This window comes from Tachypleus tridentatus, chromosome 7, assembly GCF_004210375.1.
Source record: "Tachypleus tridentatus isolate NWPU-2018 chromosome 7, ASM421037v1, whole genome shotgun sequence".
In the NCBI taxonomy this organism is placed as follows: domain Eukaryota; kingdom Metazoa; phylum Arthropoda; class Merostomata; order Xiphosura; family Limulidae; genus Tachypleus; species Tachypleus tridentatus.
In genome coordinates, this window is record NC_134831.1 from 49,110,771 (window position 1) to 49,128,193 (window position 17,423).

General features: G+C 37.5%; 1 protein-coding gene across 17 annotated transcripts in view; it reads right to left on the reverse strand.

Moving 5' to 3' along the window:
• The window catches only part of BORCS6 (BLOC-1 related complex subunit 6), an 80,609-nt gene that overhangs the window by 53,101 nt on the left and 10,085 nt on the right, over nt 1-17,423 (reverse strand). Inside the window, exon 2 of one of the 17 annotated variants that reach the window (XM_076511517.1) lies at nt 933-1,081. The exons of the other annotated variants lie outside the window; for them this stretch is intronic. The gene's annotated coding sequence lies outside the window, so the exon portion shown is untranslated. The remainder of the gene's footprint in view (nt 1-932; nt 1,082-17,423) is intronic. 17 annotated transcript variants of the gene reach the window in all.

A 17,423-nucleotide genomic window follows, 5' to 3' on the forward strand; every position in this document is an offset into this window, starting at 1 on the left:
CAGCTTCATCAGGGTTGTACAGTTCTATATTAGGGATGAAATACAACCTGTTAGGATTGAAGACATCAAAAATGGAAGTCAAGAGGTAAAACGTATATGGTTTACAAGTCAAGAATTTGAAATAAGTGAGGTTTTTAATTGGCAGTTGTGATAGGTCATCTGATCAGACAGGATGGTTCATTTATAAACCAATTAAAATGAGACCAAGGTTATTGCCACAGCTTGGCAATTAATATGATTAATCAATACAAGTTGCATAAAAGTGTTCCCCCATGAGAAAAATTACTTCTGTTGGTTTGTCCACTTCTCATCTTTCAAGGGATCCTGTTGATGATTTACCCCTATCTCCTCCTCAAATGACATTGCAACCATGACACAGAAATAAGCATCATGTTTATCTGATCTTCAAACATAACATTTTAATTACATTGAACATGTATTTCATGTATTTCTGAACATGTATTACCTTCTTTCCCACAGAGGTATCTTGATCTTCTTTCTACCTTCTGAGCATTATTAACAAATTTTTGTAACCAGCACACTAATCTACATACCCCATTAATTTCATGCCATTTCTGAACATGTATATATCATATGATTACTTTCCACCAATGGTACCGTAGCACTCCTCTGGCTATTCCTTCTCAGTCTTCACTTTTGAGAATTGGCAGGCTCCACAAAAAAGAATGCACACAAGTGTAATTTTATCTGCAAGATGCATTCCATTGTAAAATATAAATAGAATTAGCTATGTATATTCATAACTTCAACCAAACAGACAAGGGTCGATAACATGTCCCCAGCACAAGAAGGTTCAAGATAAAAAAACAGGTATTGTAACACTGTGATATATGGCAATATAAACATAGTAGTTAGAGCAGATGGACCATGTTATATATACTCAAACTCAACCATAAGTAAACATGTCATACATTAACTGAAGCTTGTCCACCTACAAAGGAGGGAAACCAGTTTTGCCCTCTTCTCACTGAGTGTAAAATCCTGAGTATGTAAGATAAAATAAATTTCTAAACTCAATCAGAAGAAACCCTCTATGATCCACCACACCAGCAACTGGGAACTGGAAGAGAAAAGAGGGAATTAAAGGAAGCAAGGAGTCCAAAGAATATTACACTACACAAAATGCAGTGGGTATCTGTCAAGAGCTTTTAAATAGTGTATACAGGAAAATAAATGGGTGTGCTGGGCTTAGGATTTTTCTACAGTAGGTGTCTGATGTGTTGATGATATATTTGATAACAAATGAATAGCACACACTACATGTTTTCAAAATAATATACATACTTTCAAAATAAATTAAATGTATATACAAAAATTATTTCCTTATAGAAATCATGGTAGTATCTTAAACATTATTCAGTTCTCTTCTTCTTGTCAAGTACACTTAGGCCAATTCAATTGCTTTAGATTTCAGTTGACAAGCCACACTTTACGTTCACTATTTCTTCTCGCTATAGCATCCATGAATAGTTAACTTATGTTGTCATTGAGTTACCACAGGTGAATCCTAAACATCTTAAAAAACAGTCTGCATTGCTTTTGTACTCCCAAAATTCATCTGCCTTTTGTCAAAGTCCACTTACATGAATTTAATTACTTTAGAACAATCTTTCACGAGATAACTTATCTTCCTTACCTCTTTCAGAATGGTTAATCTCACTATACATATCAACTGTTAGGCCTTTCACTCCAACAACAGTTAACTTTGTATTTTCTAACTTTTCTCTCATTAAACCTTTCATTTCTGTGACTATGTTTTACTCTATTTTTACTCATCTATTTGCTGTTATTTATCAGGTCATCCCATAAGTAATGTCCAAAAATTTAATACAGAAAGTGCATCACCATTTCTGTCTTTGTAGAAGGCTTTAATGACTAAAATATGCAATAGAACATGTATAAAAATGTTCAGACAAATAAAGGAAACTAACCCAACTCCACCTTTTCAGATCCATAATCAAATAAACCATTAAGAAGATGGATAGGTCTGAGGAGCACAGTAAGCATATAATGCCTAATGAGTTAAAAAAAGGCAAAAGTGGAGCAGAAACTGCATGAAATATTCAAGGTACTAATGTTATGAGGTCTCTCAGTGAAAGAAAATGTTGAAGATTGTTTCAGAAGTTCAGATCAGGTGACTACAGCTTAAGAGATACGCCATGTTCAGGTTGTCCTGTTGAGTTTAGTAATGACTTGCTGCTGGCTGCACTTGATGAAGATTGTGAGATAAAGAACTAGCATAGAAGCTTAATTCAACCCATTCAACAGTTCACTGTCATCTGCAACAGCTTGGAAAGGTGTCAAACCTTGGAAAATGCCCCCCCCCCATATGATTTGACAGAAACCAACCTTAGAGAAAAAGTGGACATTTCACTTCCATGCACTCTCATGAATGTAACTCACCTTTTTTGAACAGGTTAGTGACTGGAGATGAAAAATGGATATTTTATAGAAAATGTTAAACACTACAGACAATGGTTCAGTGCAGGTAAACTGGTTAAAATACAGCCCAAAATGGACCTCCACCCAACAAAAGTCTTGTTAAGCATTTGAAAGATGAAAATAAGAAAAGGGAAAATAAAAAAAAAATTTTAGCATTTAATAGGGAAAATGTGAACACAATGAAATTAGCTCAAATACTAGCTGGTCAAAAGTTTAAGAGCATACCAAAAAGAAGTCCTAAATAGGGTAGGAAATGCCTAACAAGAGGTCTCAGTAGCGAGTTGCACGCCCATCACTGCGAATAACTGCAAACATTTGCTTTGGCATGGTCGACATAACAATTTGCAGAAGGCTGGCTTGAATGTTATTCCAAGTGGTGAAGTTGGCTTCAAAGATCATGCACTGTTTGGAATTGATGTCCATTTCTATAGACTTTCATTGCCATCCACTCCCAAACACTCGGGCGAACACGTTGGATGGTCCAAAAGAATCACGGTATTCACTATGGAAAAGTAATTTGTCCTGCAGGCATTGTGGATTGCAGCATTGTCCTGCTGAAAGATCAAATCATTTCCGCACAAGTGAGGGCCTTCAGTCAATAAGGATGCTCTCTCCAACATGCCGATGTAGACAGCTGCTGTTTGATGCCCCTGTATAACCTGAAGCTCCATTGTTCCATGGAAGGAGAAAGCACCCTAGATCATGATGGAACCTCCTCCACTGTGTTGTGTAGAAATTGTCTCCGGTGGGATATCTTTATCGTGCCAGTAATGTAGGAAACCATCTGGACCATCCAGGTTAAATTTTTTCTCATCAGAGAACAAAACCTTCATCCACATTTCTATGTCCCATGTTTGGTGCTTCCTAGCAAAGTTTAACCGAGCTGTTTCATGGTGTGGAAGGAGGTGTGGTCTTTGAAGACGTTTATGGTTTTTAAAGCCTTTCTCTCACAGATGCTGTCTTATTGTTCTTGAGCTGTATTCTGTGTCCGTAAGGGTCTTTATCTGGTTTGACAATCAACTGGTGTCTTGCCAAACAACCCATCAAATCCTCCTGCTCAACGCCGGCAAAATTTTCTTGGGCCAACCACTTGAAATTCTCGTTCCATATCCCTCAGGGCCTTTTACAAAATTTGCAACAGCAGTTTTATTACACCCAATCTCACCAGCAATGGCAAGTTGAGAGAGACCTTACTTTTGCAGCTCAACAATTCTGCCACGTTCAAACTGTCAACGTTTTAGCCTTTGCCATGTTTTTACCCAATGCAACACAGGAGATGTCAGTGGGAGATGTTGACAACGCTAATGCTTGAAAACAAATGACTAAATTTTGTTATGTATTTACCTATTAACACTTTGTTTCAGTATGGTCTTAAACTTTTGGCCAGCTAGTATTTAGGCTAATTTCATGGTATTCACATTTTTCCTATTAAATGCTACAAAGTTTTTTTATTTTTATTTTCCCTTTTCTTACTGTCATCTTTCGAAGCTCTACTCAAATAAGTGGTTGAGTCTAACAACACAAAATGCATATTTTTTTCTTTATGTTCATTGGGCTTAAGAATTTGGCCAGCAGTGTATCTCTATCACTTAGGTTTCCAAGAAATCGCTACAGCCTCAACATCAGTAAGTTACACAAAATGTATTAATTAATAATTCTACCTACTCTAAACAATCTGTCATATATGACAGTGTCCATAATTCCCTGTTTTGAAAATCAGACTGACCCAATTTATTTAATCAGAAAACTGGCAGAAATGGATGAAAATTCCTTTCTGTATTTCTCACAATGTTTGTGAGTGATGGTTCATAACTGAGTGGAATTTACCGATACTTAGAAACACCAGTGGTCTTTAAAACAATTAATCTCTACAAGAAGTGTTATAGTTCAATCAGTAAATAATGCTGGTTTAAAGTAAAACATATCAATCCAGGCAACAACCACTTGAGAGTGGAATTCCATTATTAGTGGCAAGAGTCTCTGAAGAGAAAAACATTAGTGAAAGAAAGTGATGACATTCCTAAGTCAAAGGCAAACTGATGAGTGTGGAATCACCATAGGAGAAATATGATATTCACTGAAGGAAGATACAGCCAGATCATGCAGATAATGAGTTATGAAGGTAATACTAGTAATCCACAATCTGGCTTGAAAATTTTCCTCCACGGGATGGTGAAGGCAAGCAGCCAAAGGCATGATGATATGATGAGTATGAGAAGGAGAAACACTGTAATGATGGTTATCTTCAACAGATAACTGCAAATGCTCCAACCTAACAAATTAATGAACCCAACCAGTCTTCATAACGTGAGATAGATCGTGAGAAACAGAAGGGTTCCAGGAAATAAAAAGTCACCTGACCTCCAAAGGGAGGCATTACATGCCATATAAAATGGCAAGAAGGAAACCAGAAAAAGAAGCCAACGAAAGTAGGAATGAGAGAATAGGTGAGATACAGAAGGAAAGAAAGTGTGTGAAAGCCAAAGTACCTTCACAAGCAGCATAGGTCTGAGATAGGAAGGACTGGCCAGGATATAGGTTGACATAAAAGGAATGGTAGAGGATGCAGATATGATTAAGGGCATAAACATCTGATCAACAATACCTGCAAGCAAGGATGAGAAAGACGTAGATCTTGAGGGAGAGATGGTACATGAAACACAAAGACAAAGGTTCAAAAGGAAAACAGAAAAGGGCATAAAGGACTCCAATAATATCCCAATCATACACACAAAAAACATGGAGGATGCACAACTCAAAATGTGTAGAAAAGGAGAGGAATGACAAAATTAAATGTGATGAAATGGAAGGTGTTTGATAAGGCTACTAGTAGATAAATATGATTCATGCAGACAGGATATTGGCAAATAATGGTGAAGAATTTGGGAAAATGGAAGGGTGGAAAGCAGGGAAACTATGTTGAATGGACCAAAATAGGAAGGTATACCACAGTCTTTGGACACAAAGTGTTATGGATTGGTGAAGGTGCAACATGTGGAGTTAGTAACTAGACTGTAGCAATGGATCTGACAAATGGCACATGTAAAGACATGGTATGGTGATTTCTGAATAAACAATGCCTGATTGAGATCACAATGTGGTAACTGAGACAATGAAAAGGGTAAAAGAGATTGTTTTGGTAGAGATTGTAATAGGGCACTCAATGTATGTAACCACCACCAAGACTAAATATATAGGGGTTTGGATTAGGGACAGACCACTGGAAAACTGGAGTTAGCCGATGTGAAAAAGGAGACCAAAGAGAAAAAGTCTGGAGTTCCAGTAGGTGGCAAGGCACAAATGAGGTGTCCCCAGCTAAGAACATACTCAATCAAAAAACCTGTGGATCAAAGAAGCCACACTGCTAGAAGAATCCTATTGAGATGAGACAATAAATCAGCAAATAAACTGAGGAAGCCAGGAATATCACAAGCTAAAATCACAATGTGGTGACAGAGTTCAGAAAAGGAAGCCCAGGATCTGAAAACACAGATTTCTGTATTTGGTACTTCCTTGCTGGATGATATAAATGCCCACTGCAGATTTGTAGGAGTGTACCATAACCACCTTTCCTACAGGAGAGGTAGGAAGTCAAACAAAGCTAACCAAATTGCTCAGAAAACTAGAGAATGGCAGGATGAAGAAAAGGTCCAAGGATTAACAGAAACTGGGAATCTTTCAGGAGTTGAGATATGTAACCCAACCCTCTAAAGATGAGACCATTAACTGATGTAACTCCATATGAGGTGGAGGAACCAGCAACCCACAATGGTCTGGCCTCTGTTTAACTACTAAGTCAATTTAGTTCTAATTGGTTAAGGAAGGGTAAAGGGTGGTCCCAAAGGATGCAAGCAGAAGTTCCATTAATCTGTGTCTACTGAAGGAAATGCAAATAAGCCTGAATAATGGGAAAAAGAACTTTCATAGAAGCCTACACACACACAGAAATAGAACACATCAAGCTGAAAAAAAATGTGAGGTAAGAGCCTTGTGAACTGCTTGCTCCAAATCCCAAACACAAAGCTTGACCCAACTATATGTGGCCTGAAGAAAACCCCAAAATGAATGGAGTATTGAGTGAAAGTATGAATGGACATTCTTATTTTCATAAGGATAAGTGTGGGCTCTGAAATGTGAATGGGAGGAAGCAAATAAGAGCTGCTCATTCAAGTAATAAAGAGTCCAGACTTATTGAATGAACATATTAGGCTAGTTTGTATCCCCCAAAAACCACTTAAAGACTTGAGGTGAGTTCAAACAGTGGGACCCTTAACTGGAACACTAGATTTTGAGCAATAAAAACTATCAAAAATGTGTGGACAAACCAGACAGTTTCATATCAATCCTCCACCAGTAAGAGTGCAACATACTTTCATGTTATGTATGACTCCTATCCAACTCTACCAAACCATCACTTCATCTTTAGGCAGAAGATGGAAGCACCAGCATTCAATGTAAAGGAAGGTTGAGAGAAAGTAAGTACTTATCAGAAATATATTTTCAGTGCAGGAAAATTAATATTTCCAATGCAGTAGATTACATCCTCTTCTATATTATAAATAGGCAAAATCCTACAATGAATAGGCAGAGAGACAAAGACAAGGAAAAGAAAGAAAAATCCCATAAAAACAATCCAATGAACACTCCAAAACAGAAGATAGTAAGACTAAGATTTGATGTGGTGAATCACAACACTTCTGAACCATGTATCCTCCTTAACCCATCATATAAATGTCACATATAAAGAAAACTGAGAAGCTCATTCAAATGGAAGATAACTATGGCTAAAAAGTGATGCAAACAATACAATATTTAGGAAACTCATCCTAGAATTTTAGAAGTGGGTAAAATGAATAAAAAATGTGCCCTAGGTGCAGAGTGACTATGGTACAATGGCCCATACACAGCAAGTCAACTACATCCAAAACCCATGCCATCAGGAACTGACATCCATGTGGGGAGTAGATAAAAGGATCATACTACCAGCAACTTAACTACAGTCAAAAACCCAGGCCACCAGGAACCAATATCCACATGGGGGTGGGAAAGAGGAATATTCTTGTGGTAATTCAAGTACAATCCAAAACCCTGCCATCTAGGAGGGGAAGAAAAGAGGATCATAGCTTCTACAGCTCAAGTTCATGAGATCAGATGGAATCTAGTACTCCCGATTCATGAATGAGGCACATGTGAATATGATTAATAGATTGATCTCAAAACCCAATATCCAGTATTGAAAAGATGTCTACATAATGTAAACCATCTTGATCAAAAGTGAAATTGACTGGAACCAAACCAAGCACATTAACATCCTCAGAATACAAAATACTAAAAGAGAGTAGAAGGGAAAGAACTGTAACCAACAACACCAATAAAGTATGAATAAGAGAAGAATATAGACATCTGTAATACATGTATGAGGAATTATGTTGATTGATTCAGCCCTAATTCCAAATTCTCTGGCCACTGGGAACAGATATCCATGTGGAAGTAGGATGAGAGATCTTTATCTAAGGAACCAACTGTAGTTTTGACATCATACTCCCATTTGATTTTATGATTCATATTGAAGGCTACCGTATCATCTACACCAGCAGAACACCATGGTCTTACCCTCAACTGAATAGTTTAATAATCTTTTCAATTTTGTAAAAGCATTTCAGAGGATGGCTTCACAGTCCACTATCCGAACAGCTTGAAAATAAAAAGTAGTTAGGACACTCAAACTCCACGAAAAGGGTTGTAAATCACAGTGGAGAGTCTATAGAAATGGCAACACCAAAGACAGTGCAATGGGTGATAATGAAACCCTATTTTCAAGAGCAGACTATATCAATTTATTTAACACAAAGTATGGCAGAGATGTGCAGCCACCCCTTTCTACTTTATCCATGTACTTTATGGGTGAGTACCATCCAGGACGGACAAACTTATGAATCAATTCTACTGTGAGGATAAACATACAAACAATCTTGGGGAACTCTACATCTCTGCAGTGTATGATGCATGAAATTATAATAAGCAAGTCAAAATAGCTTGACAGCATAGATTCAAACAGTAAAAGAATATCTAGTCAGACACCAACTACCTACAGAGAGGATTTCATACAACAAGCATTAATAAAACAGAAAAAGGTTGGTTGGTTGGTTTGGAGTTTTATGGTGCAAACAATTAGGCACCAAACATCAGATAATAAATTAAAATCAAAGTAAAATTAGTAAAATTCATAAAAGGAAATTAAGGAAAAACAAATAGTTTAATTTTTGAATTAAAAAACAAATAGCTTTAAAATCAATTTTTACATCAAATCTACAGTGGTAAGAGAAAAATTACAGTAATAGAGATTGTAAAGGACTTTCTGTAGCATAACTGTATTTATCCTAACTCGCCAGGAAGACTAACAGGTAAATTCATAAACCACCGTTACTCACTTGAAGTTGGCCTTCCCAGTCCTGGTTTCGAGTTATTTGACATTATAATCATTTTCTAATTTCAAATCAAACTAGATGTACCTTGATTCTTAGAAGGGAATCTCATTAATGTATAAATTAAAAAACTTAAATTGCATTAAATAGATTAATGGCCTTTAAAATAAAAAAAACTAACAACATTTCTAAGGTGGACAGTGTCACCATCGACAATAACACTGTCTAACATTGGAGACAGACCTTAGTACAGAACAAGGCTTAAAATGGTGCCATTGTTTAGAGTCATAATAATGGTAAGACAGTAAAACATGGCTAATCATGACCAGAATATTACATAGACAACATATTGGTGCATCAGTCCCAGATAGAAGAAAATAATGAGTTAAAAAACTGTGACCAATGCATAGTCCAGTTAGAACAACTCTACATGATCCTTATGGAAGCAAGACAGCCAAAATCCAGTACAAGGTTTTGTTTAGAAAAGCTTGTTTTTACATTGCTCACTCCAAGTCATCAGCCAACTGGCATGGAGCCGAGCCTTTAATAGAGAACCATAGTCTATGTACGGAACAGGCACTGCAGTGTTAGTGTCAGAGCAGATAGATTTGGATGCGATATCAGTGAGCTTGTTCCTGCAAATACCAATGTGGCTCAGTATCCAGAAAACTTGGATAGAAGTAGATGTTAAAGAGAAATGGGCAAGTCAGTCTTAAATATCAGTGAGAACAGGGTGTGAACTAACATCAAGCAATTCCAGGGCCAGTAGAGAACTGTCAGTGTATATAACACAATATGAGTATTGCTTACCTTCTATGTGATTCTGGGCAAAAACATGGCATACAGTTCAGTAGTGAATACAGAAGCTGTAGAGGGGATTTTGTGCTCAACCACCGTACCACCAGAAACTATGGCAGAACCAACACAGTCACCTGATTTCAAACAATCTATATAAATGGGAATGAAAGGAAATAACAGACAGTATTTGTAATTAGAAGTGTCTGCTTTTCTCAGATAACTTAAAAATAGGTCTCACTTGGGAACTGTAATAAGCCATGGTGGGATGGGCTGACCAGTGGATAAAGCAATGTTATCTAAAGACAGATTGAATTCATCTAACTACACCTGGATACAAAGGCCAAAAGGAGCAATGGCAGATCATCTGTTCTGAAAAAGTATGGCGCACTGAGGAAAGAAAACACAACCCCAGTTGGGATGTTGTGATAGGAAACAAAGTTTTAAAGCACATAGTAAAGACAGTTATAAATGGCAGAGGTGCATGAGACTTTCTGTATGAGGTCTGAACTGGAGAAGTGTGAAAAGCCCCAGTGCAGTTCTGAAGTCTTTGATGATGAATGGGATCCAGCATCTTCAAGGCCAAGGTCCTGGCAGAGCCATAGGCCAGTGATCCACAGTCAAGTTTTGACTGAATAAGAGCATGATATATCTTTAGCACAGGACATCAATCCACTCCCGAAGTAGTGAATGAGAGGACATGGAGGGTGTTCAGTGCTCTTGTACATTTGACCCATAGCTACATAAGGTCAGCTTATGGTTAAAGATAAGCCCCCAAAAAAATTTGTCTCAAGGACCACAGGCAGCAAAACTTCACTAATACAGAGTTAAGGATCAGAGTGAATACCTCATTGGGGCAAAAGTGCATGCAAAGAAATTTAAAGAGAGAGAAGTTAAGCCATTTGCTGTAGCCATTTCAGTAAACAATTGAGGGCAGTCTGTAGCTGCTGCTCAATATACCTCATGTTTGAGGACTGATACGAGATGCAAAAGTTGTCAATGAAGAGTCCGTTTGCAACAGCAAGAGAGAGTTCTTCAGTGATGGTATTAATCTTTATACTGAAATGTGTGACACTCAAAAGACAGCCCTGATGGACTCCAAATTCCTGTAGAAAAGAACAGGGAAAAGTCGAACCCACACAAACTTGGAATCATCTGTCCATTAAAAAATTAATAAAAATGGGCAAATGGCCACATAACCCATATACTTGGAGGTCTAACAAAATGCCATACCTCCATGTTGTATCATAAGTCTTCTCAATGTCAAGGAATATTGATACAAGATAATGTTGATTGAGAAAAGGTTTCCTGATTGATGTTTCAAGTCGAATCAGGTGACTCATGGTGAAGCGCTGTTATCAGAACCCACACTTGATGAGTGAGAGGAGGTTTCTAATTCAAAGAACCAAACAAGACTAGCATTAACCATCTCCTCTAAGGTCTTACACAAACAGTTCGTCAAAGCAATTGGACTGTAGTTTGAAGGAATCTTCATATTCTTCCCAGGCTTAGAGAAAGGTAGGACAATAGCCTGGTACCAGGCAGTAGGAAAAACATTCTCCTGCCAAATCCAGTTATAAACAATCAGAAGAATGGCACGAGAAGCATGAAATAGATGGTGCAGCATCTCATAGTGCACATCATCAGGTTTGCCAATGTACTGCCAGACCAATGAAGGGCCAGTTCGAGTTCCACCAGTGAAGAAGGATGATTATGGTCGTAGAAAGGAAAGAAGTGATTGCTCTGCCAAAGTTTTGATGGCTAAGAAGGTGGAGGAAGAAGCAGAAGTGCAGGATACCCAGCAAAAGCTTTCACTTAGAATATTGGCAATGCTCCAGGTATCAGCTACTTCCTGGCCATGAAAAAGTAAGATCAAGAGGAGAACAGAATTATATTGCCCACTGACCTTTTAAATCTTGTCTTATATGACTTCAGAGTTGGTGGTAGAAGATATGCTGGTTGTGAACTTAAACCAAGAGTCCTTCTGGCTTTAACACCTTACCCACTAAGCATATGCATGGGCCTGTTGGAAAGTGATGCAGTGTGAGAGTGTGGGATACCTATGAAAAGTATCCCAGGCCCATTTTTTATCCTTCCATGCCATGTGGCAGGCAGGATTCCACCACAGGTGAGGATATCATGGAAAACATGTTGAGGTTTTAGGAATACATCGAACAACTGCCTGTATAATATAATCAGTTATTGCTACCACACAATTGTCTACTGATGGTTTATAGATGATGGCAGGATTAAGTTCTGTGAGAACAGGGAAAGAGGGCCAGTTTGCTTGATCGAGCTTCCACCTGGGCATGCAGGTCAGGTGGCATCGACCATGGCCAATCTTTCTCAAAATTATAGGAAAATGATCACTGCCTCATGGGTTATTATCAACCTCCATGAAAAGTGAGAGAATATTGAAAGAGAGCAAATTGAAAGATCAATAGCAATAAAGGACTGACTAGGTGCAAGAAAATAAGTATAAGAACCATATCAAAAAGAGAAAGGCTGAGATCAAAGAGTACATTCTCTACGGAGCAACCCCTCCCACCAATATCAGCACTTCCCCACAGAAGATGATGCCCATTAAAGTCCTCCAGGATTAAAAAGGGAAATGGCAACTGTTCAATGAGAGCATCAAGGGCTGATTGATCATAGGTCTCTCCAGGTGACAAATAGATAGAACAAACAGTGATGGTAGAACCCAAGGAAACACAGATGGCTACAGTCTCCAAGGGTGTGTCGAGTGGCAAAGACAGGGTGGGCACATGCTGATCAACCAACAGTGCCACCCCTCCATGCACTCATCTATTACACAGCCTGTCATTTCTGTATAAAGAGAACTAAAGAAAGGGAACTGTAACAGCAGGTTTCAGAAATGTTTTCTGTAATTAAAAACATACAAGATGGTAAGAAGCAATCAGTGCATTACTGTCATCCAGATTAGAATGTGAACCTCAACAGTTCCATTGTATCAAGGTGGCCATTTTTATTTATGTATAGGTGAATTGGGTGGAGAGCCCTTCTTTTTACAACCACATCTTATTTCTTTATTGCCTTTATTCGAGGGAGGTCTATCAACCTCCATAGATCCTTCCCTGGGTCAATTAGGCAGGTCTTTGCTGTTGGAGGAGGACTCCAGTGACTGAAGACATGAAATAATGATCATTTTGCATCTTGGGGTTTGCTGGAATGTATGTTAGAGACAGAGATGGGTGTTGAAGTTGATTCATCAACTTTTTTAACCATGAAGGTCAAAAAACCTTTCATTTGTTTTGAGAACGATTCTTTTGGAGGCACAGAGAGATCTGTCTGCACTCCCACTGTAGTAGTAGTAGAGCAAAGTGCAGCAGCATATGTCCAAGACAAAATGGTGGACAGCAACTTTTGAGCCTCAGGGTAAGTAATGTTTTGAATCATTTTTGACCACTGAACCTCTTTTTCCTCCAACCATTTAGGGAAGAACGAAAGCAGGATGGGTGAAAGCCATTGTAATTAACACAATGATGGTCCATTTCACACTCATATTCATCGTGGTCCTTGCAACTGCAATGAGCACACATCAAGGAACCATGACATGATATCTTCAAGTGACCAAACTGCTGGCACTGGAAACATCTGAGAGGGTTTGGAATGTATGGCTGTACCTTGCAATTATGATAACCTGCCATGATGATGGCAGGTGGATGTGGTGATGTAAATGAAAGAATGAAAACATTGGTCAGCATCATAATTCCATCTTTGCGAGTGGAGATACACCTCACTGCAGAAACTCCTTGGGTGGAAAAACCAGTAAGAATCTCTAACTCAGGGATGTTCTTCAAATTCCTCTCAACAATAACTCCTCGTGATGAATTCAAGGTAGCATGAGGTGTAACCTCAATAGGTATATTCCCAATTGCCTTTGAATGCAGGAGGAGTTCACTGTATTGCAACGTGGATGTTTCCACCAGATCTAAGCTTCTTTACTGACTATGGAGAGTCAGTAAGTCTTTCTAGTCCCTTCTGAATAAAAAAGGGAGACATTTGCCCTAAAGGTTTGTCTGAAAGAGAATGCAGTATAAGAAAACGAGGTACAAGTGTTACAGATATTGAAGATTGTTGCTCAGAATCTTCAAGATGTGGTTGTTTACCTATAGACTGTTTTTCACTATTTTATTTAAGGTTTTATTTGGGGGATCCATAACAAAGAAAGAATTTTTTGGTGCCCACTGAACCCACCCACAAGAGGACACACTACAGTGCCAAACAAGGACACTGCAACAATGCCAGGGTTTTGGAAGTACTATATCCAAACATCAGCATCAGATACAATGTCTACAACATCCACTGGGAACATCCAACACTGGTACTTAGTTGATCTTAGCCCAAGTGGACCAATTGGCCCTGGGGTACTCCAAGGCTGCCCATCTACAGGAATTCAAGGCCAAAGTGGTGTGTTAGGGTTGGACTCCTCAACCACCAGGATCCTCTCCACCCCTTCACGGGTCTCCATGCATGACAAACAATTGGGTGGATGATTAGAACCCAGATGAGGTTAACTAAAAGAACAGAACCTTCCTTAGGAGGTTCCCTCACCACATACCAGAATCCACACTGTGGGGAGGGAAAAAGGTCACTGAAAAGGAAAAATTAGAAGAAAAAACAAAACATAAAAAGTCAAAGTTTTACTGAAATCTAATATTCTAGAATGGCTACAGGCAGAAAACAATATCCCAAAGAAGAAGAAAATCATGATACAATGGAAAAAGCAAGAAACAAATTATCATGGGTAGTCCACATGCCATATTGAAAAGTACCTCCAACAGACAATGAAAATAGAACACCAATGAAAAATAAAAGTGTGGAAATGGATAAGAAGAAACATGGACAAAAGTACAGTGAAAAATTATAAGAGGAAGAATCCAGTCAAATGAAGAGTGGAACCCAACTGATGAAGAAGGAAGGAGAAAGAACAAGGAGAGAACAGACACCATAGAAGGTAGCCATTAAAACAACATAACAGAAAAGAGCATGTACAAGACACAAATCTATATGGATCTGGATGAAGATAAAGGTGTAAAACAGAAGGAAAGGAAAGCAGCAAAACAAAGAAGTTATCCTCATGACTCACCACAGTGTTAGGGAAGGAGAATGATAAAGAGAAAGGAGATGATATATAAATGTATAAATTGTACATGAAACACCAATAAGAAATAAACACACCATAGAGATCCAAAAGCAAACAGGAGAAGGAAGCAGAAATAATGAGCATTGTGAGAGTGCTTTGAACATAGGCAAAGTGAGGCAGTGCAGAATCACATTAATATCCCCATCCGGATGGGTAACCTGCTACACCAAATGATAAATTAAGAAGAGACACATCAAGAAAAATTAAAGATTTGAGACAGGACTTCCCAAAAAATCCAACAAACTGATGAAACAGAAAACCCTTGATTCAAAAGTCAAGAGAGAAAATTTAAATGATTAATAACAACAGGTTAATCAGGGGAAAACTCCAAATGCAGAAACCAATTACAAAAAAAAAAATTCCATTTGCATCGAGACACTTCCATATAGGAAGTGTGAATAACAAGCAAAAGAAAAAAAGAGGCTGTTAAAAGTAAAGATAACCTTGCCAATGTGCAGAGGAAAAACCAGTCATGAAGACAAAGGACAAGAAGGTATGGATAATACACCAGTGATGGTGGCAAAGGGGTGGAGACAGAATAAAAAGGAAACAGAGGAGGAAGTTGAAGAAGTCATAGAAACCATAGCCAAGACAACCGAGAAAGAACTGTCAAAAGGATTAAACATGGAGTGTCAAGAATGAACAAAATTACCCAGAGAAAAAGGAGAATGTAAGCATATAAAATCATGTAGGCCCAATCCTGGCTGAAAACCTCAATAGCTAGAGCAAGAAATGATGAGCCGGAGATTAAATCCAGGACAACTTGTGGTTAAGGAATGTGGCAAAAGCCTCAATGTAAGAAGTGCCCCACTGAAATCAAAATCACTGGAAAACAAAAGGATTGAAAGACAACTCCATTTAATAAATGTTGTCTAGACCAATCTACAATAAAGTGCCTGAAATATAACAAGCAATGATAGGAATAAAGTTTGAGGGCCCAAAAAATCCAATGCATGAATACAGAAGAATGGAGAACAAGTCTAGCCCAAATGATTGAGATAAGCAACCATTGATAAAAATTCAGAATGGATCATTACCAGATGATTTTTGGCCAGATGGAGAAAATAAACCAAAACACAACCTACAGTGAAAAGCCCATGAAAGTCGATAGGATAAGACCTCTCAGCCACATCTTCCAGCTAATCAACCCATACACTCCATCCCCAAAGGGCTGTGTCCATGAAATATATACATCTGGATGAGGAAGAGGAAGTGGAATACCTGTTAACTTGCGAGATATATCTAACCATCGACGCTGATTGGCAAAGGAAGGAGGAAAGGTAATAACAGCTGACAAATGATCCTTGCAAAATTGCACTGGTCTTGAAAAGCCCACAAAAAAGCTTGTATACGAGTCTAGCCATAGAATATCACATCCTCACAGCAATAAAACTTTGAGAGCTGTAATCAAGTAGAAAACCCACAATGAAGTAAAAGAGGTAGTGTGTGGGTCTGAATGAAATCTGTATGGAAGATCCATACAGACAAATTACTGGACAGATTTCAGTCAGGACTAGAATTACCTAGAACACAAATGAATAATAAATATGTAACAGTTCACCTAAATGAACTTTAATGACAAAAGACACATAATTAAGTGCAACACTTATGATAGTTAGAATTATGACACATATTTAACAATAACAAAAAAAATTGAGTCAGCCAGGACAATGAAATATATGCTACTAATATTAAAGATACCCAGTTTGCAAATTATCTTAACATACCTAGTGAAAGTACATATAAATAACAAACTGAAAACCCCTTGAAATTTAGTCTACTAAAAACGTACTATTAACAAATGTGCAACATGACAAAAATTTACTACAAACAAAACAAACTAAAATAAAGATTTGTCCATGAACATACTAAGCATTTTAACACTCTGTGTGCAAAGTGATTTTCATGTTATGATTACAAAACTATTCATTGTCCTCAAAAATCTAAAATAATATTTGTGTAATATCTGAATCTTCCTAAATACACATCTAACAATTTTTTTTGTAAACCTTTATATTTTATCTCTTTTTATCTTTCACATTTCTACATGGATCAGTCACTTTCACCAATCTCATAACAACCAAAAAAAAATCTAAATTACTCTTTTCTTTTTCTTTCTAGGATGATTTCAAATTGTAACATTAAATGAAATTTATTTATCCTACATAGATTTAATCCTATTGCAATGGGCCAGGGGTCAAAGACCATGTCATTATGTTTGTTAATTTGCATTCAAAATTTTATAGAAGTACTGTTTATAAATTTTTGTCAATAAGTTTAGTATAAATTATGCATTATAATTCAAAGTTTAGTGTTATATATTAATTAATGTTTAATATAAAAGCAACTATTTAAGTGACACACCTAAATATCAATTTTTGTGCATCACATGGTATTACTTACTGAATGGAACATTGGTTTAAATTATAAGCTTGTGATGTCCAAATATAGTGTCAATACTTTCATAAAAATTAGGAACTCAAATTACCAATAAACTACCTAGAATATAAAATAAGAACATATTATCTACATGCTGAAATATCCCTCATGTTTCAAAACACACAAAATGGCCC